This window comes from Gossypium hirsutum, chromosome A11, assembly GCF_007990345.1.
Source record: "Gossypium hirsutum isolate 1008001.06 chromosome A11, Gossypium_hirsutum_v2.1, whole genome shotgun sequence".
In the NCBI taxonomy this organism is placed as follows: Eukaryota; Viridiplantae; Streptophyta; class Magnoliopsida; order Malvales; family Malvaceae; genus Gossypium; species Gossypium hirsutum.
Window position 1 is genome coordinate 111,416,344 of NC_053434.1, and position 23,419 is coordinate 111,439,762.

A 23,419-nucleotide genomic window follows, 5' to 3' on the forward strand; every position below is an offset into this window, starting at 1 on the left:
ACTAGTAATTACTATATTTTTATTATCTAGCCTAAGAATGGAAGGGATGTTTTAAAACTAAAATTAACTATCTAACTAACTAAGGTTACGATAGAGATTAAAGTTGGAAATACTTTTTAAAAAACCGATGGAGAAGACAATACCCAAGGAAGAATCCACCTAGACTTCACTTATTACCTTTGAGTTAGACGATTTATTCACTTGACTTAAACCGTAGAAATCCCTGATTTATGTTAATATCTCTCTCGAGACTAAAAACAATTGACTCTAGGTTGATTAATTGAAATCTCTTTCTAATTAAAACCCCTATTGTCGCATTAACTCGACCTATGGATTCCCTTATTAGATTTGACTCTAATCCGGAAGATTTATGTTGTCCTATCTCTAGGATTGCATGAAACTCTGCTTAATTATGAATGATCTATTCTTAAACAGGGACTTTTGCTCCACTGAATAAGCACATCAAAAACCTGAATTAATATCCTGGAATATTAAAGTAAGGGTTAAATTCACAATTAAAAATAAGAACAAGTATTGATCATATAACTCAAATAATAATAAGATCCATCTTAGGTTTTATCTCCCTTAGGTATTAAGGGAGTTTAGTTCACATTAATAATGGAAAACAACTTAAAGTTTGGAAAACCACAAAGCATAAAGAAACCCAAAGAACTTCTAGGAAATTGGATGGAAATCTGCAGTCTTGATGTAAATCCTGCCTCTGAGGTGATTCTGATGGCTGTCCTTGAGTATTTTCTACCTTCAACACTGCGTGTCCTCTTTAATCCTCTTCTAGGGTCTTTAAATAGACTTTGAAATGCCCAAATTAGCCCAAAATTGACCTTTTCCGAGTAGAATTAGACTTAGGCTCGACAGGGACACGACCGTGTACCACGCCCGTGTAAAGGTGCTTAGGCCGTGTGTAATTCTGACTTGGTTTTGTGTCGACACAGTCATGACACACGGGCATGTGGATCACCCATGTGGAAGTGCCTAGGCCGTGTGCCATGCTGAATTAGGCCTATTTTGTCCGTTTTTGGCTCGTTTCTTGCTCTTTTCGCCTTCCAATGCTTGCCTAAGTATAAAACATGAATTTAAAGGATTAGAAGCATCGAATTCAATGAAACCAAAGAAAAATCATCCATAAATATGCCAAGCATAGGGTAAAAATATGTATATATTATGGTTTATCAAATATCCCCACACTTAAGTATTTGTTTGTCTTCAAGCAAAATCCTCAACTCACAATTAAAATAAATTCTTCTCAATTTATAATTCTCATCAATAATGTTCGAAATAATTCACAAGTGATCATACATTAAGAGCTTAACTAAAAGAACATTAAAGTTTCAAACAATTCAAATTGAACATTTCAATCATGAAATCGTAGGTATCCCCCTTTATCTAAGTAATTACCTTTAATTCCAAATCGACAAGGGTTGACATCCTCACTAAATATTCACTCAAATCACTCTAAGTGTTTAAGGTTCAATAATTAAGCATTTAATAGTCAAACATGAAAAGTTATTACCATAGGCTTGCATGAAAATCAAATCTCCACTACTATAATGAGATGATACACAAATCAAAAGGTCTTTAACCGGGTTTTAATGGGGCTTGGGTTAAATGTGTGGATAAAGGCTGAAAAATAGGGTTAGGATTGAGATTAATTTAATAGGTTACCAAACTTAGAAAAAAACAAAACTAATCACTGAATTACCGGCAAGTGCCAGAATTAACACTAACCAAAACTAATGAAGTGAGCTTTTCTCTCAATATAATGACTTACTTATCCAAGCTCTTTAGAACAATATGTACTTGAATGAATATAAATATACGGTTTTTTTTAAATAAGAACAAAAATAAGTACTTAAATGGAAAGTACATAATAAGAAATGATTCAGCAACTGGAATGAACGAACATAGTTAGGTAACTAATCAAATCAAATCTCGATAAAAAGGAGTCATTGAGAAGGGAAAAATTCTTAACGAATCAAAAATGGTTAAGTCGCTGGTTAATATTAAGGGGAAAATCAAGAAACAATAGTTAGGGCTCGAAGGGGTTTACTAGGGGTCAATTATGTGGGTAGGCTTTTTTATAAGGTAAATGGGTTAAAACCTAAGTGCCTTTATCATTTTAGTATATCAAATTAAAGGTGTGGTCTTGACATGTATAATTGATGCAAGTTCTAGAATAAAAAATCAATGTTGACTCACTCATAACCAATAAAATTAGTGAGCAAGAAAGATATATACTCTAAAAGGCTTAAAATCTCACGAAAATTATGGGTATTTGATGCCAATCCTGTAAATTCAAAACTTGAAGATAATACCTCAATTCAGGGAAACAACCTAGCAAGTTTAATTCTCAAAAGTCAACTTATCATGCTTGATCCCCTAATGTCTTAAAGTTTAAACAATCAATGCACGGTTACCTATGATTTAATTCAAAACATATCAATCAAAATCATAAATCAATTCGAATCCACTCTAATAATGATAAGAGAAAATTATTTGAGAACGAGATAAAAATTCAAGGATTTTCTGATAATCACATAAATAACCTCCCCACACTTAAGATGTACATTGTCTTCAATGTACAAAGATAGATAATAGTAATATAATCATAATATCAGAAGAGAGTGAGAGAAGTGAAATTGCCCTGAATTTTTAGATATAATCCTTGAAAGAGTGGAAACGGGTTTAGAGACCTTGAAAGTGATGTGTATGTGACATGTAGATAGAGGTGAAGGTGGTGGTAGAGGTTGGGTTCCACAATCACAGTGCCCAGCGAAGAGGTTATCGTGGTGGTCGGTGTCATGGTGGCTATGGTCGTGGTCAAGTAGGACATGGCAGTTGTGGAAGATTGTTTGTTTATTTCTGATTAGCACCCATCGACTGAACCTTGTAAAACTGCGATGCTATCAGTAATGTTTTGGGGATTTAAATCGATAGGGATATTATGGTTGGTAATAATGAAATAACTAGATAAAAAAAATTCAAATTATACTAATAAAGGTCTTTTAAGAAAATGATAAATAAAGACAAAAAGAAATGCAAAAATAAAAATAAAAATAAAAGAAAAAGAAAAACAAATCGAAAAAATAAATAGACTCAAAAGTCCTCATCGATAGCTGGATCCTGAGGTGGTGGTGCTGGAGGCGATATGTGAAAATGTTGGCAAATTTATTGTAAAGTCGCCTCGATGCTGTCGAATCGTTGAGTGCAATATTGCTCAAAGCGATGAAGGTGGTTAGAGACGTCACACAGTGAGGCTGCCGCATGAACTGGTCAGTGATTCGGTGGCGATTGAGAAGGTGGGTCCTTTTGAAATACAGGGATATCATCAGGAATATCCTTGTCGACATCCTCATCGGTAGCTCGTGCAAGTCGGTACTAAGGAGGGTCGAACCCACGATGACTCTCAATTATTCGTATATGGAGCATACTTTGGATGCCCTGTGGGGACATCTGGCCAATGAGAGTGAGCGATGTAGACTGTGTCACTATATTCAGATGCCTAAAATATCGCGCTAGACGGGTCACATATGGGCCTATGCTGATGACTTCTTTTCGGTGTCGTTTTGTCTGATGGCGAAAGGCAAGGGCGACGAAGTATGCGAGATAAAAATATGCCCCTGCCTCATGCTCCACAGGAAGTATGCGTCGTGAGTGTTGACGACCCCAGTGTTCTCTCGCATCTCTGTTAATGTTTGTGCCAAAAGGGCGTGGAGATAACGCAGAGTTGAAGCTAAAGCTGATGCCTTTGAACGCCTAGGACCATAAATGCCTATAGCAGGCATGAGGTCTATCCAATATGATGAAGGTGAACGATGGATGTGGCGTTGGAGGTGAGGGAAATTGTCAGCCTCCATGAATTCGTTTGTATAGAATCCTAAGGCAGCTCCCAATTCTAGAACACTCAGCTGCCGTACTAGACTGCCAAGGCGGAATTGGACTGTTCCTAGGTCATCATGCTCCGCCATTACTGTCTGTAATTGAAAGGTCGAGCCAAGCTCTAATGTGAACTCCAAATACGTTGGCTCGATGATATCAAAGAAGCAGTCCCATGAAACGGTGGCAAGGAGGGTCCGAACCGAATCAGTTAGGTGGACCTGCTCTAGTTCGGCCCAATCGGCGCAACGCCCCACACTAAGAGGGCGAGCACGTAAGATCTGAAATAATTCCTCCTAAGGCCCTGGTGGAAATTAGAGGAATGAATGTTGTATCTCGGTAGTGGGATCCGAGGAAGATGTCACTCCTTTTCGTTTTTTAGAGGCAGGAACCACAGCTTTCTTACCTTTTGGGTTCGTTATGATGTTTGCAAACAAAAACACATGACTCGAGTCAACATAAAAACCAAGCAAGTAAGAACAAACATCTAAATGTAATATAATCAGGCACGAGAAAAGTAGAATCGTAATGACTAGTGGAGAACTAACTAATGGAGTACTAAATATGTATAAGCATGATACAAATTAATCCAATCAAAGCAAATGACCCGAAAAAGAAAAAAACTATGCAGCATATAGCAAATGTTCAAAACATTCTAAAGCAGCAAATCAATAAAAATTGAAACTAAGCAAGAATCACAAATGACAGTAAAGTATTAGTAGATAAAAATGATATAGAATAGTGATAAAGAAATATAGGTAATAATATTCAACAAATTAAATTAAATAAATGAGTAAAATAGTATAAAAAGGTTAGAAGTGGAAGGGAGGAAACTGGGAGTGGTGGGGTTGGCGGAGTCGTATTGCGGCACGTGGTGGTTGGAGAGGGAGGGGAAAAATAAGGGAGAAAGAAAAATGGAGAAGGAGGATAGGGGTAAAGAAAATAGGGAAGTAGTGGGAAGAAGAAGGGAAAAAAGAAAAAAAGAAAGAAAAGTGAAGAAAAAGAAGGAGAAAGAGGGTGGCTGGTTGGAGAAGATGATGAATAGTGAAGGGAAATGAGAAGAAATTAGGGTTAGGGGAAAATAAAAAGGGGCCACGGTCGTGTAAGCCCCGTTTTAAGCCACACGTCCGTGGCCCACGCTGGTGTGGTATGCTCCCAGCCCGTGTTTTTCGTGAACTCACAGTCAGTGTCGCACACGATTCTAAAGACACGCGCGTGTCCTCAGGCTGTGTGGTGCTCACGGCAGCGTCGCACGGCTGTGTGCACATTCATTCGCTTTTCCCATGCCCATGTTCGATATACCATGCCCGTGTTCATGAGTTGTGCTTATCAACTGATGATTTAAGTCAGTGTTGCACACGGCCCGTGGACACGCCGGTGTGTCTAGGCCATGTGGGCATCGCATAGCCATGTGGTGCTCCCTTCGTTTTATCCACGCCCGTGGTAAGTCCAACACGACCGTGTCAATTAATCAGGATTGCACACATCCTTCAAGCACGACCGTGGCATCAGCCCATGTTCTATTCTGACTTCGTTGAATGTTTCGATCTTTGGGCAAGTTCACACACGACCTTGGGCACGTCGATGTTAAAGGCCGTGTGGATTCCACGGCCGCCTTGCACGGCCGTGGCTTTTTATCGCAGCCCGTGTCTCTACTGATTTGTTTGGGAAATTAGAGTGCAGTTTCAATACGGTCTGAGACACGCCCGTGTCCTTTAGCCGTATAGTGCACACGGTCGTGGCTATTTATCACAGCCTATGTGTCTTCCTGTCTTGGGAAAAATATTTGTCCTGTTTTAGCACGGCCATGGCCAAGCCCGTGTTTCCTGCTCGTGGGGATCCCACGGCCTAAAGAACGCTCGTATGCTAGGCCGTGTGTTCCAAGAATACCTGCAGTTAGACTGTAAAACAAAAGGAAAAATAAACTAAGTTATTTAGTAGGGTTAGTTCTCGGGTTGCCTCCCGAGAACGCTTATTTAAAGTCTAAGCTCGACTTTACCTTGTGGGAATTTTAGATGGGTTCGCGGAGCCGTAGCTCCTTTCCATTGTCTTTAAAATCCTCATCGTTATAAAGTTTAAGACGATGTCCATTTACCTTAAAAGAACCTTGAGTTTGGTGACTTACCTCTATGTGCCATATGAAAAGACATTTTAAAATACGAAAAGACCTGACCATCGTGATTTAAGCTTTCCAGGGAACAATTTGAGCCTTGAGTTGTATAACAGGATAAGATCTCCAACTTCAAATTGCTTGTGCTGTTTTAGACTAGTATCATGGCGGCTCTTCTTGCTTCCTTGTATAATCGTGAGTTCTCATAGGCATTAGCTCACCATTCCTATAACTCGTTCAGCTGTATCAATCTTTTTTCACCTGCGAGTTTGAGATCAAAGTTCAGAAATTTTATAGCCCAGAATGCTTTGTGTTCTAGTTCAAACGGTAATTGACAACTCTTCCCATAAACAAGTTTATAATGAGACATTCCTATGGAGATCTTAAAAGCGGTTTTATAGTCCCATAAGGCATTATCTAGTTTCTTTGCCCCATCCTTCCTATTTGACTCTACAGTCTTTTCTAAGATGCGTTTAAGTTTTCGGTTGGCGACTTCGACTTGTCCACTAGTTTGAGGATGGTAAGGGGTAGCTGTTCTGTGGTAAACTTCATATTTCTTAAGGGTTTTATCGAATTGAGGATTACATAAATGAGTGCCTCTATCACTGATAATTGCTCTAGGTGCTCCAAATTGAGAGAAAAGTTTCTTAAGGAACTTCACCACTACTCTAGCATCATTAGTAGGTAAGGCTTGGGCTTCCACCCATTTAGACATATAATCAACGGGTACTAATATGTATTTATTCCCAAATAAGCTAGGGAATAGACCCATGAAATCAATACCCCACATATCAAATATTTCACATGAAAGCATGTATGTTTGAGGCATTTCGTCATGTTTAGAGATATTACCTGTTCATTGGTATTTATCATAAGAAGTAACATACCTGTTGGTGTCTTTGAATAGTGTGTGCCAATAAAAGCCTGATTCGAGCGTTTTATATGTGGTCCTAGTCCCACTGTAATGTCCTCCAGTCGATCTTAAGTGGCAATGTTCCAATATCTTCATTGCTTCTAACTTCATGACGTATCTTCTAATAACTTGATCTGCATATATACGAAACAGAAAAGGATCTTCCCAAAAATAGTTTTTCACATCAGTGAAGAATCGTTTCTTTTGCTGATGTGTCAACCCTTTTGGTGTAACGTTAGTAGCTAAATAATTTGTGATGTCTGCAAACCAAGGCATCTTAGAGACAGATATGGCAAAGAATTGTTCTTCATGGAATGTGTCATTTATCTCGTGCTCGTCAAATCCCTTGAGATATGGGTTTTCTAATCTAGATAGATGATTTACTGCAAAATTTTCTGCTTCCTTCTTATCTTGAATTTCTAGATCAAATTCCTGCAACAACAAAATCCATCTTATTAGTCGAGGTTTTGTATCTATTTTAGTAAGCATGTATCGAAGTGCCGAATGGTCAGTGTAAACAAAAACTTTAGACAATATTAAATATGGTCTAAATTTATCGAATGCAAAAACCACAACCAACAATTCTTTCTCAGTCGTCGTGTAATTTTCTTGCGCGGCTGTCAAAGTTTTGCTAGCATAATAGATTAGTTGAAAGTGCTTGTCTCTTCGTTGTCCAAGAACCGCACCTACTGAAAAATCACTCGCATCACACATTAGTTCAAAGGGTAAATTTCAATCAGGTGCAACTACAATCGGGGCATTAATTAATTTATCCTTAAGAGTGTTAAATGCTTTTAAACATTCCTGACTGAAATTGAAAGGTACATCTTTTTCTAGTAAATTCATTAAAAGCTTAGCTATTTAGAAAATCTTTAATGAATCTTCTATAGAATCCTGCATGTCCTAAAAAGCTTCTAATAACCTTAACTGAACTAGGGGGAGGTAGTTTCTTAATAGTTTCGATTTTCGCTTTATGAACCTCGATCCCTTTATTAGAAATTTTGTGTCCTAATACAATCCCTTCATGAACCATGAAATGACATTTTTTTCCAATTTAGCACAAGATTTATTTCCTCACATCTCATTAGAACTCGTTTTAAAATTTTAAGGCAAAGATGGAAAGAGTTACTGAATACCGAGAAGTCGTCCATAAATACCTTCATAATGTCTTCCACGAGTTCATCAAAAATTGCCAACATGCATCGTTGAAAAGTAGCAGGAGCATTATATAAACCAAAAGGCATTCGTCGATAAGCAAATATACCGTATGGACATGTAAATGTCATTTTATCTTGGTCCTCAAGAGCTATTGGGATTTGGAAGTAACTAGAGAGTCCATCTAGAAAGCAATAATACATATGCCTAGATAATCTTTCCAACATCTTATCAATAAATGGTAGGGGAAAGTGATCTTTTCTTGTGGCATCGTTCAATTTCTTTTAGTCAATGCAAACTCTCCATCCCATGACTGTTCGCGTTGGAATTAATTCGTTCTTCTCATTGGCTATAACAGTCATGCCTCTTTTCTTACGAACAACCTGTACAGGACTTACTGATAAACCGTAATTTATACATATTTCTATCCCATGCTTAACACATTTTATAGATGATTTTTCCTTAAAATTGGTGAATTCGATGCTCCTAATGCCTTAATTTCATGTTTTATACTTAGGTAAGCATAGGAGAGTGAAAGGAACGAGAAACGGGCGAAAAACGGAGAAAATAGGCCAACGTACGAAATCAACACAGCCTGGACTTCCTCACACGGGCATACCACACGGCCGTGTCAATTTGGCAGAATCGAAGCACGACTCACATGGGTGGACCACACGCCCATGCCTATTTAACAGGCTTGACCACGGTCTGAAGTAATCACACACGGGCTTGTCACACGGGAGTGTCCCTATCGAGCCCAAATTGAGTCCAATTCAGAAAAGGCCAATTTTGAGGGTTCGTAGGCATTCTAAAGCCTATAAATACACCCTAGAGGAGGAGGAAAGGGGGACGCACAGGGAAGGAAGTAGGGAACTGCTCAATAAAAGTCGATTGATCTATCTCAGAAGCCGAATTCATCATCAAAACTAAAAATCTCCCCTCAATTTCCCTTCAGGAGTTTTGGGTTTTTCTTTATGTTTTGTATTCATTATTCTTCTGAGATGTTTACCTTTTTAGTTATGAACTAAAACCCCTAAATACCTAAGGGGAATGAAACCTAAGACAGATCTTGTTATTATTATCTGAATTGTATGATAAATATTTGACTTGTTCTTAATTGTGTATTCTTAATTCTTGTTTTGATATTCCAGGATATTGATTCAAGTTAAGCCATTATTTAGAGGAGGAATAGACCCTGTCTAAGAGTACATTTGTCATAATTAAGCGGAGTTGATTGCGCGCCTAGAGATAGGGTGACAAGATTTTGCCGGATTAGGGTGAAACCTAATAAGGGGATCCATAGATCGAGTTAATGCAACCCTAGGGAGTTAATTAGAAGGAGATTTCAATTATTCAACCTAGGGTTAGACGTTGTTAGTCTCAAGAGGGATAATAATATAACTTAGGGATTTCTACGGATCAAGTCAAATGAATAAATCGTCCGATTCAGAGTCAAATAACAAGCGAAGTCTAGGCGGATTTTTCCTTAGGTATTGTCTTAATTCAATCATTGTTCCAAAAATAATTCCCCAATTCTATTTTCTGTGAATTCTTAGTTTAGTTAGTTAGTTAGTTAAAACAAACCCCATTATTCTTAGGCTAAATAATAAAAAGATAGTCATTACTAGTACTTTTAGTTCCTTTGGGTTTGACAATCTGATCTTGCTAAAGCTATTCTACTGTTCGATAAGTACACTTGCCTTCATCGTGATAATAGTTAGTTTCAAGAACGATTCATTATAAATATTTAAAACCTGTCACGAATATCACGTATCAAGTTTTTGGCGCCGTTGCCAGGGAACTAAGATATTAGGAACACTCGATTTTTATTACTTTAGCCATTTACTTTTACTGCAATTTAAATTTTATTCTAACTTTTTTTTTGCTAATTCTTCTTTTTCCCTTTTTCTGCCAGGTTCTTATAGTTTATGACTAGAAGAAACCCGTCAGGATCATTACTTTTTTACAGTGAGATCAATCACACAGTTCGCAAAAACCAAAGATAAATAAGGCGAAACTTAAGATACACAGAACGAGCAAGAAGACGATATTCAAACCACAACCGAGGAGATGGCTGAAAACCAAGAAAATCCGCTACCTCCTATAATTGCTGTTAATCAAAATCCTGCTCCGCGCACTATGTATGATTATGCTAAACCTAATTTAACAGGAACTGAGTCAAGTATAGTTAGACCTGCTATTGCTGCAAATAATTTTGAATTGAAACCTAACACAATTCAAATGATACAACAGTTTGTTCAGTTTGATGGTTTGCAGGACGAGGATCCCAACGCTCACTTGGCAAATTTCCTAGAATTTTGTGATACCTTTAAAATTAATGGTGTTTTTAATGACGCCATTCGCCTTCGGTTGTTTCCCTTTTCGTTAAGGAATAAGGCTAAATAATGGTTGAACTCGTTACCACGAGGGTCAATCACTACTTGGGAACAAATAACCGAAAAATTTTTATTAAAATATTTTCCACCGGCTAAAATAGCCAAATTACGTAATGATATCTCTTCTTTTGTGCAGATGGATTTAGAAACACTCTACGATGCATGGGAAAGATACAAGGACCTTTTGAGAAGGTGCCCTCACCTTGGGTTATCGCTTTGGCTACAAGTTCAAAAGTTCCATAATGGCCTGAATCCGTCGACTCGGCAGATGATTGATGCAGCCACTAGAGGAACTATCAATAATAAGACACTTGAAGCGGCTTACGAATTTATTGAGGAGGTGTCATTGAATAACTATCAGTGGAAAGTTATGAGAACAAAGCCGACGAAAGTAGCTGGTGTTTTCAACCTTGACGCGGTTACTATGCTATCTAACAAAGTAGAACTCTTAAATAAAAAGATTGACGGTTTGTATGGTTCTACTCAAGTACATCCAATGATGAGGTGCGATTCGGATGGAGGAGGAGCATGCACAGATTATTAACCCTTCAACCCTAGCATCGAGGAGGAACAAATCCAATATATGGGTAACAATAACTCTAGATCCCAAAATAACCCATATAGTAACACTTATAATGCAGGTTGGAGGAACCATCCTAATTTCTTGTGGGGCATTCATGGAAATCAAAGGCCACAACATCCTCCGGGTTTCAACAACCACCTTACCAGCAAGAAAAGAAGCCGAACCTTGAGGAGATGCTAACCAAATTCATCTCAGTGTCAGAGACTAGTTTTCAGAATACTGAGATGTCACTCAAAAATCAACAAGCATCGATCTAAGGGCTCGAAACTCAGATTGGATAGCTTTCCAAGTTGATTTCTGAATGACCACAAGGTAGCTTGCCAAGCAACACATAATCTAACCCAATGGAACAACTCAACGCAATTACTAGTCAAGATGAGGAAGGGTTAGTCACACCTGAACCAGAACCAAGGCAAGAAACTGAGATAAGTAAAGGTAAAGGTGAGGTAGACCACAATGAGCAGAAATTGGTAAGTACAAAATACAAACCTCGTCTGCCATACCCTAATACGACAGGGAAAGACCGCTCAAATGAACAATTTGGTAAATTCCTTAAACTCTTAAAAAAATTACATATTAACTTACTGTTTATTGAAGCTCTATCGTCGATATAAAACGCAATGAAATTTTTAAAGGAGCTTTTAGCAAATAAGCGAAAGTTGGACGAGGTTTTGCATGTGAAGCTAAACACAGTTTGCTCCGCTATTCTACAGAATAAACTACCTAACAAATTGAAAGATCCAGGGAGTGTTACAATTCCTTAATTAATTGGTAGTTTAGATGTTAATAATGCATTAGCTGATTTAGGGGCTAGTATTAACGTCATGTCTTACAAAATGTTTAAACAACTAAGTCTTGGGAAACCCAAACAGACTAGGATGAGCATTCAATTAGCAAATAAAACTATAAGATTTCCTAGGGGTATTATTGAAGATATGCTAGTTAAAATTGATAAATTTATATTTCCCGTTGACTTCGTTGTTCTAGACATAAAGGAGGATAACAACACTCCTTTGATTTTAAGAAGGCACTTTTTAGCAACTACTAGGACGATTATTGATGTGGACACATGTGAGCTCATACTTCGTGTAGAAGACAAAACAATCACCCTTCGAGCTCGAAATTCCGGCAACACATCGAAAATTAAAGGTGATTGTCTAAACCATTCTACTAAAACTGACAATATGGTGCAACCTACTTTGTAGGAAATGAGTTTGAAGGAAGTACATGAGCCATTTTCAAGCAATAGTAGAGGAGTTATTCATAAAGAATGAATGCTACAAATCGAGGAGCTAGATGAATGGCAGACATATAAACTGTGAACACATGATAAACCAAAACTACGCCAGAACAAGCTCAATACCTTTCCAAATCAACTTAAGGTTGGAGATAAAGTTTTATTAGATGCCGCAGATCCTCACATTGTCACTACCAAACCGAATGAAGAAATCCCTATAACACCCCTCGCCCATATTCGAAGCCGGAACAGGGTTCGAGGTGTTACCTGAATTAAAAAATAAAAAACGTATAAAACCGAGTCATAAATCTATATTTCAATTTAAAAATTTCTCAAATTTCATCTTTAAGTCCTTAATATAGACCTACGAGACCCAAAATATACTTAGGAAGTGATTTGGGACTAAACCGGGAACTTTGAAAAATTTTCCTTGAAAATAGGGGCACACGCCCGTGTGGCCTGGGACATGCCTGTGTGGCCTGGGACATGCCCATGTGGCCTGCCCATGGGCGATTCTGACTTTACCACACGGCCTGGGCATACACGCATGTGACTTGGCCGTGTGAAAACCTCATTTTTCACTATTTTTTAGCTATTTTTACATATCTAACATACTTAATTTATGCCCAAAACATTGACTTATAAATCTTGATCAAATAACATTCTTTTATCCATTTCTTGTACCTAAACACAATTATACACTAATAGAACCCAGCCAATCAATTATTTCAATCCAAAATATGTATGTTTCATTTTCAAACACAAAACATCACATTTAACATACTTTACATATTTAATCATTCACACAATTACATTATCAAATTAACTCCTATACATGCCATATAAATCAAAAAGTTGTTTAACAAAATCTACCGGAGTAAATCTAGATAGTGTGACCCTTGATGTAGATTTGATCCTCCGTATGTATATAAGTCAATCTACAAAACAAGTAACATACACAAGTAAGCTTATAGAAGCTCAGTAAGCTCATAGGCATAATCACACAAATCTTACCAAAAATTATACACAATCATATATCTATTAGCTTATCTAATTCATCCTGCAAATCACAATTTCATTAATAAACTCATTTGGATAATTTCCAGGTTACAATTCATAAATTTAACTCTCTTGGGCTCATTTCTCATTTACTTCCATTGTCAAATTAAGGAATAATAAAGGAAATGAGTGCTTCATTATCACATTGTCATAGTAAAAAATGGACTTTCACATTGTCACACATCACACACCGAAGCCATAGCCCTGCCATGGTCTTACACGGATCACATAACATGCCGATGCCATATCCCAGATATGGTCTTATACGGAATCACATTATCACATCACACCGATGCCATAGCCCAGCTATGGTCTTATATGGGAACTCGAATCACATTGTACCAATGCCATAGTCCAGCTATGGTCTTATACGGAAGCACATATCACATCTTTTCCGTCAATTCATTATGGTCACAGAATGGAAGCACTCAAATCCATTATTCCAAATAATATGTATTTTTACTTAAATACTATTTCATACTTTTTACAATTTAATAGTATTCATCTACAATAATATACTTAAAAACCATAATATTTTCATAACAAAACATTAAATTTGCCATATGAACTTACCTGGGCTAATTTGCAAAAGTCGTAGAAAGTTAGGGACTATTCTTGAATTTTCTCCTTTCCACGATTCACTTTGTTTTGTTGATCTATAATTATAAAACCATCCCTTTATTAGCATCTATTCCAATTCTATTCTATTTCAGAACTTATGCCCTTAAATTTTTTGAAATTACACTATTACCCCAAACTTTTTAGTTTTTACAATTTAATCTCTATTCAATTCATTCATCAATTAAACTAATTCCTTTCAAATATCATTTTATCTAAACACTACAAACTACTTCACAACCTTTAACATTTCAAGCTTCAACACAAAACCCTAATTCCAACAACTTTCACAATTAGGTCCTAAAATAATTTTTTATGCAAATCTCTTCATAAAATCATCATATATTGAAATTAAATCCTTAATTCCATGATAAATCATCATAAATTTTCAGCACTTATTCATGGAAACTTTCAAAATTACCCATGAAATCAAAAACTAATGAATTAAACAAGTGGACCTAGTTGTAAAAGTCTCGAAAACACAAAGTTTACAAGAAATAATCAAGAATTGAGCTTACATGTAGTAAAAATATGAGAGACCAGCTTAAAAGTACCCTTCAATGGTGTTTTTTGCTGGAGAGGATGAAGAAAAATGAAGAAAACTCTAGATTTTACCTAATATATCATATTTTACAATTTAATTTTTACCCTATTTTCCAATTTTGCCCATTGTTCACACTTGATTTTTAATTTTCCTACACACTCATGTCGTCCAGCCCAATAATAGGTGTTTAATTGCCTATTTACTACTCTTTTAATTATTACTAGAGCTATTTAATCACATTTCACAATTTTGCACTTAATTCAATTTAGTCCTTTTTACCCAATTGACTACCGAAACCTTAAAATTTCTTAACGAACCTTTAATACTAACTTACTAACACTCCATAAATATTTTTATGGCTCGATTTATGAATTCGAGGTCTCTATACCTCGTTTTTTATCTTATTTAATCTACAAATTTCTTTTAATTCATAATTTCACTAATTCGAAATTATTTCTAAAACCACACTTAACTTTTACTTACTAATATCTAAAATCACATGTCGGATTTAGTGATCTCAAATCACTATTTTGATATTACTGAAATTTGGGCCGTTACAACTTTCCTCCCTTAGGAAATTTCGTCCTCAAAATTTCGTACCTGAAAACAAATGTGGATACTGTGATCTCATAGATTCTTCAATCTCCTAGGTTGCCTCCTCCAATCCATGTCGATGCCATAACACTTTTACTAATGGTACTCGTTTATTCCATAGCTCTTTAACTTCCCGAGCTAATATTTTCACTGGTTCCTCCGAATAAGTCACATCTGATTGTAGCTCTATCTCAGTATGAAGAATCACATGTGAAGGGTCTGATCTATATCGTCTCAACATAGATACATGAATTACATTATGAATTTTCTCAAGTTCTGGATGCAAGGTCAATCTATAAGCTATTGAACCAATTCTCTCAGTGATCTCATACGGCCCGATAAATCATGGACTAAGGTTTCCTTTCCTACCAAACCGTAGAATTTTCTTCCACAGAGAAACTTTCAAGAACACACGATCACCCACATTGAACTCTATATCTCTTCTTTTCAAATTCGCATAAGACTTCTGACGATCAGAAGCAACTTTCAAACTTTCTCGAATAGTCTGAACTTTCTCTTTAGTTTCCTGAATTAAATCCACTCCCACTAATTTCGATTCACTTAATTTTGACCAATACAACGGAGTTTTACATTTTCTTCCGTACAGAGCTTCAAACAGTGCCATTTTGATACTAGCTTGATAACTATTATTATAAGCAAACTCAGCTAAAGGTAAATACCTTTCCCAGCTACCACTGAACTCGAGTATATAACACAACATATCTTCCAAAATCTGAATCACTCGTTTTGATTGCCCATCAGTCTGCAGATGAAAAGCTATACTAAATTTTAATTTGGTACCTAAAGCTTCCTGTAGTTTACTCTAAAATCTCGAAGTAAACCTCGGACCTCGGTCTGAAATAATTGAAGTCGGCACCTCATGTAATCTCACAATTTCTGACACATATAATTTCGCTAATTTTTCAAGTGAAAAATCTGTTCTTACTGGAATAAAATGCGCTGACTTAATTAATCTATCTACTATCACCCAAATTGAATCTTTCTTCTTCGGAATCATAAGCAATCTAGAGACAAAATCCATAGCCGACTTCCATTCTGGAATCATTATAGGTTGTAACAAACCCGTGGGTACTTGATGTTCTGCTTTTACTTGTTGACAAATCAAGCATTTCGCTACAAATTCACAAATTTCTCGTTTCATCCCTGGCCACCAATACATTTTCTTCAAATCACAATACATCTTCATACTGCCAGGATGAATCGAGTACATGCTACTATGAGCCTCTGATAAGATATCATTCTTTAATTCTGGATTATTCGGGAGACAAATTCTATTGCGATAGTATAACATACCACCATTATCAATAGAGTACTCTAAGTTCATGTTGTCTTAAACCATTTGTTGTTTCAGCACCAACTTCGGACCTTCATGTTGCAACTCTCGAAATCGTTGAAAGAATACTGGTTTTGCTTTTAATTCGGCTAACACAGAACCATTTTCATTAATAGACAAATGAGCATTTAACGCCCGAAGAGCAAATAATGAAGATTTCCGACTAAGTGCATCTGCCACTACATTTGCCTTACCCGGATGATAATCAATGACTCTTTCAATAGCTCTAACCATCGCCTCTGTCTCAAGTTCAGCTCTTTCTGCGACATTAAATATTTCAAACTTTTATTGTCTTTATACACATAACATTTCTCCCCATATAGGTAGTGTCTACAAATTTTTCAAGCAAATACTATAGCAGCTAGCTCAAGATCATGTGTAGGGTAGTTCCTCTTATGTGGTTTCAACTACCGAGAAGCATATGCTACAACTTTTCCTGACTGCATCAGTACACAACCTAAACCATTCATAGAGGCATCACTATATACTACATACGGCACACCTGATTTAGGCTGAGTCAACACTAAGGCCTCTGTCAACCTTTTTTTTAACTGATCAAAACTTCGTTGGCATTCTTCCGACCATACAAATTCAATATTCTTCTGTAGTAACCGGGTCATCAGTGAAACAATCATTGAAAAATCCTTCACAAATCGACGGTAGTAACCAGCTAACCCAAGAAAACTTCGCACTTCCGTAACATTCTTTGGAGTTTTCCAATTAATCACTGCTGACACCTTGTTCAGATCTACTCGTACACCATCAGCCGACACAAAGTGACCCAAGAATCCCACTTCATGAAGCCAAAATTCACATTTGCTGAATTTTGCATATAACTGTTTTTCCCTCAAAATCTGTAGTACAATTCTCAAGTACTGAGCATGCTCAGATTCTGTCCTTGAATAGATCAGTATATCATCAATAAACACAACCAAAAATTTATCCAAGTAAGACTGAAAAATTCGATTCATTAAATCCATAAAAGCAACAAGAGCATTTGTCAAACCGAATGGCATAACTAAGAACTCGTAGTGACCATACCGAGTTCTAAAAGTTGTTTTCGGTACATCATATTCTTTTACCTTTAACTGATAATACCCAGATCTGAGATCTATCTTTGAAAACACCGCAGCATCTTTAAGCTAATCAAATAAATCATCAATACGAGGCAAAGGATATTTATTTTTAATCGTTACCTTATTCAACTGTTGTAATCTATACACAGCCTCAATGAACCGTCCTTCTTTTTCACAAATAAGACAGGTGCACCCCATGGCGACATACTCGGTCTGATAAACCCTTTGTCCAACAACTCTTGCAACTGTGTCTTCAATTCTTTTCATTCAGCTGGAGTCATTCTATACGGTGTCATTGATATGGGAGCTGTTCCCGGAAGCACATCTATCACAAACTCAACCTCTCTATCGGGTGGTAAACCTGGTAATTCTTCAAAAAATACATCCATGAATTCATTCACAATAAATAATTGCTCTAATTTTAATTCAGAACTTTGAGTATCAAGAATATAGGCTAAATAAGTGTCATTTCCTTTACGCAACAATTTCTGAGCAGAAATAGATGAAATCATTCTAACAGTATCATCTAACTTTCCAGACTCAACCAAAATAATATCTCCTTTCTGACATTTCAAACTAATTCATTTTTCTCGATAATTCACTATCGCATCATGTTTCATTAACCAGTTCATGCCCAAGATAATATCAAATTCCCGAAAGGGTAACAGCATCAAATCAGCGAGGAAATCACAGCCCTTAACTTTCGGTGGACAGTTATGACATATTAAATTAACTATCACACTTTGGCCTAACGGATTTGTAACTTGTACATCATAATTAGTAGATTCAACAAACAAATTCTTTTCAGATGCTAACATAGTAAAAATATATGAATGTGTAGACCCAGGGTCTATTAAAGCATACACATGATCATCATAAAGATAGAAAGTACCAGCAATTATATCCGGAGCTGTTGCATCTTCTCTTGCTCGAATGACATAAGTACGAGCAGGGGCCCTAACTTCTGATCGACTAGCAGTATCCTTCATACCCGAACGAGTAGCCCCTACTATTTTGACCAGAGTGTCTTCCTTTTTGAGGAGGAGTTTTCTGTTTCTCCTTCTGTTCCACTTCTTCTACTTGTAATTGAGGACAATCACGAATAAAATGATCCATGACCTCACATTTATAACAAGCTCCTAACTTACTTCTACATTCACCTGGGTGACTTCTTCCACAATGTTGGCACTTAGGCCTTTGGGTATTTTGTACACTACCCACACTAACAGCAGGTCTATCAGATGCTTTATAATAAGATTGTCTTGGTTTACTCTTTCTTGATCTTTCCGGTGTTGAAGTGGCTCGACTAAATTCCTCTTTATATTTCTTCATTGGTAAAGCTGAAAATGACTTAGATGCACTTCTTTTGAAAGATTCTTTACTTCTTTTATCTCGTTGCATTTTTCTATTATATACTTCTTCAAGTTTCTAAGCACGATCTGATAGAACAACAAATTCTCGTATCTTCGTGCCCCCTATCATCATTCTGATCTCATCATTTATCCTTTCTTCAAATATGATACACATTTCTTCCTCAGTGGGTACGATATCTCGAGCATAATTACTCAGATAAATAAATTCTCTTTCATATTTAGCCACTGATTTGTTTCCTTGTCGGAAGTCGAGAAATTCTCTTTTCTTCTTAGCCAGATATCTTTTACTGATATATTTCTTCTTAAATTCATTTTGGAAAAATTCTCAAGTGATTTTCTCAGCCGGTACCACAGCTTCTATTGTTTCCCACCAGTTATAAGCTTCTTCTTTCAGTAATGACACAGCACATACTAAGTAATCATCTGATAAGCATACCATTTTCTTAAACACCCTCATTATACTTTGTAGCCAATACTCAGCTTTGACGGGGTCATCATCTGTTCTTCCTTGAAATTTTTCGGCCCCATGTTTTCTGAGCTTTTCGAATGGAGAACGTTCACCAGATTCAATTGTCGGAGGAGGTGGAGGAGCAACTAGGAGTACTACCGATGTTGAAATAGGGGGAGGAGGTTGCTGAGTCTGATTTCTTTCTCGCACATTCTCATTATACCACTGATTCATGAATCCATATATCATATTTTTGAGTTCTTGTTCTCGCATCAATGAAATTGGAACTTCACTACTTGTTCCTTATTCCGAGGTTTGTATTCTGCTGTTAACCTCTTCTTACTCAATTTGTTCTGGTCTATCTGGCATCTTTTTAAATTGAAGATAATCTATAATAAAAACAAGGATTAGATCGGATCATAGACATCACACTATCAAATATTTATATGGCATGTAACTCTAGACACTTTTCACATTATACATATTACAAGAATTGACTAAACCGAAGCTCTGATACCAATAAATGTGACACCCCTCACCCATATCTGAAGCCAGAATAGGGTTCGAGGTGTTACCTGAATTAAACAATAATAAACGTATAAAACCGAGTCATAAATCTATATTTCAATTTAAAAATTTCTCAAATTTCATCTTTGAGTCCTTCATATGGACCTACGAGACCCAAAATATACTTAGGAAGTGATTTGGGACTAAATTGGGAACTTTAGAAAATTTTCCTTAAAAATAGGGGCACGCGCCCGTGTGGCCTAGGATATGCTCGTGTGGCCTGCCCATGGGCGATTCTGACTTTACCACACGGCCTGGGCACACGCCCATGTGACTTGGCCGTGTGAAAACCTCATTTTTCACTATTTTTAAGCTATTTTTACATATCAAACATACTTAATTTATGCCCAAAACATTGACTTATAAATCTTGATCAAATAACATTCTTTTATCCATTTCTTGTACCTAAACACAATTATACACTAATAGAACCCAACCAATCAATTATTTCAATCCAAAATATGTATGTTTCATTTTCAAACACAAAACATCATATTTAACATACTTTACATATTTAATCATTCACACAATTACATTATCAAATCAATTCCTATACATTCCATATAAACCAAAAAGTTGATTAACAAAATCTACCGGAGTAAATCTGGATAGTGTGACCCTTGATGTAGATCCGATCCTCCGTATGTATATAAGTTAATCTACAAAACAAGTAACATACACAAGTAAGCTTATAGAAGCTTAGTAAGCTCATAGGCATAATTACACAAATCTTACCAAAAATTTTAGACAATCATATATCTATTAGCTTATCTAAGTCATCCTGCAAATCACAATTTCATTAATAAACTCATATGGATAATTTCCAGGTTACTATTCACAAATTTAACTCCCTTGGGCCTATTTCTCATTTACTTCCATTGTCAAATTAAGGAACAATAAAGGAATTGAGTGCTTCATTATCATATTGTCATAGTAAATTATGGACTTTCACATTGTCACACATCACACATCAAAGCCATATCCCTGCCATGGTCTTACATGGATCACATAACATGCCGATGCCATATCCCAGATATGGTCTTATATGGAATCACATTATCACATCACACCGATGTCATAGCCCAGCTATGGTCTTATACGGGAACTCGAATCACATTGTACCAATGCCATAGCCCAGCTATGGTCTTATACAGAAGCACATATCACATCATTTCCATCAATTGATTATGGTTACAGAATGGAAGCACTGAAATCCATTGTTCCAAATAATATGTATTTTTACTTAAATACTATTTCATACTTTTTACAATTTAATAGTATTTATCTACAATATTATACTTAAAAACAATAATATTTTCATAACAAAACATTAAATTTGTCATATGAGCTTACCTGGGCTAATTTGCAAAAGTCGTAGAAAGTTAGGGACTATTCTTGAATTTTCTCATTTCCACGATTCACTTCGTTTTCTTGATCTATAATTATAAAATCATTCCTTCATTAGCATCTATTCTGATTCTATTCTATTTCACAACTTATGCCCTTAAATTTTTTAAAATTACACTATTACCCCAAACTTTTTAGTTTTTACAATTTAGTCCCTGTTCAATTCATTCATCAATTAAACTAATTACTTTCAAATATCATTTTATCTAAACACTAAAAACTACTTCACAGCCTTTGACATTCCAAGCTTCAACACAAAACCCTAATTCCAACAACTTTCACAAGTAGGTCCTAAAATAAATGTCTATGCAAATCTCTTCATAAAATCATCATATAATGAAATTAAAACCTTAATTCCATGATAAATGATCATAAAATTTCAGCATTTATTCATGGAAACTTTCAAAATTACCCATGAAATTAAAAACTAATGATTTAAACAAGTGGACCTAGTTGTAAAAGTCTCGAAAACACAAAGTTTACAAGAAATAATCAAGAATTGAGCTTACATGCAGTAAAAATATGAGAGACCAGCTTAAAAGTACCCTTCAATGGTTTTTTTGCCGGAAAGGACGAAGAAAAATGAAGAAAACTCTAGATTTTACCTAATATATCATATTTTACAATTTAATTTTTACCCTATTTTCCAATTTTGCCCCTTGTTCACACTTGATTTTTATTTTTCTTATACACTTATGCTGTCCAGCCCAATAATAGGTGTTTAATTGCCTATTTAGTCCTCCTTTAGTTATTACTAGAGCTATTTCATCACATTTCACAATTTTGCACTTAATTCAATTTAGTCCTTTTGACCCAATTGACTACCGAAACCTTAAAATTTCTTAACGAAACCTTAATACTAACTTACTAACACTCCATAAATATTTATAAAAATATTTATGGCTCGATTTATGAATTTGAAGTCTCTATACCTCGTTTTTTTATCTTATTTAATCTATAAATTTCCTTTAATTCATAATTTCACTAATTCGAAATTATTTCTAAAACCACACTTAACTTTTACTTACTAATATCTAAACTCACATGTCGGATTTAGTGATCTCAAATAACTATTCTGATATCACTGAAATTTAGGCCGTTACAATCCCTCTTACGGTACTTAGTATTTTTCCATTCGGTACAGTCGAGGTAAGTCATCCCAAGTTCGGCACTTTTAAGGTAAACAATACCCGCCTAAAACTTTATTTTGGTGAGATTCATAGCAGGAATATAGAGTATAAACTCCTTGAACCACCATGACCATTCAATGGATAGGTAAGTCGAGCTTAGACTATAAATAAGCGCTTTTCGGGAAGCAACCCGAGCACTAGCTGTATTAACTTCTTTAAATTTTAGTGTTTAACACCTAACTTACTAACGGAGCTCTTGAATTTAGGTTTACCACACAGACACGATCAAGCTAACAGGCGTGCTTAGGACCGTGTGGAAACAGGGTAAAGATTTTCCCCAGCACGGGCTACGATAAATCGCCACGACCGTGTGACATGGCCGTGGGCGAATCTGCCAAAACAACATAGGCGTGCGACAGGCCCGTGCCTTGAAACTGTGGCTGAACCTGTAAAATTAACACGGGCGTGCGACACATCCGTGCCAAGCAACCGTGGGCGAACCTGCCAAAACAACACGGGCGTGGACCTTCATACACGAGCGTGGGAGAAGCAAACAAAGACAGACACGGTCGTGCGACACGGCCGTGTGCACCCACACGCCCAAGGAACACGGGCGTAGGCAAAATGTCAGACGCGCCCAAATTCAAAATTCGCGAATCACACGGCCAAAAATTGGGGAACACCGACATGTCCCATGGCTGTGTGTCCTAAAATCTATAAATACCTTTCACTATTCATCATCTTCTTCACCCAAAATCCCTAACCCTAGCCACTGCAAGTCCACACGGCCTCCCTACTATGCCCGTGCGCCGCTTCCAACCCCATTTTTGACGCTCATTCTCCTCCTTCTAGCATTTGTTTACTCCTTTCTCTTTTATTTTTCTAATGCTTGTTATTTTCATCTTTCTATCACTCAAATTTTGTATATAGTGTAGTTATCATCTTTTTCATGTTGAAGTTC

General features: G+C 36.4%; 1 non-coding gene across 1 annotated transcript; it reads right to left on the bottom strand.

Moving 5' to 3' along the window:
- Positions 1 to 10,571: 10,571 nt before the first annotated feature.
- On the bottom strand, positions 10,572 to 10,678 carry LOC121210745 (small nucleolar RNA R71). Its single transcript, XR_005905860.1, has one exon. It is a non-coding gene; the product is annotated as a small nucleolar RNA R71 (small nucleolar RNA).
- Positions 10,679 to 23,419: the final 12,741 nt, after the last annotated feature.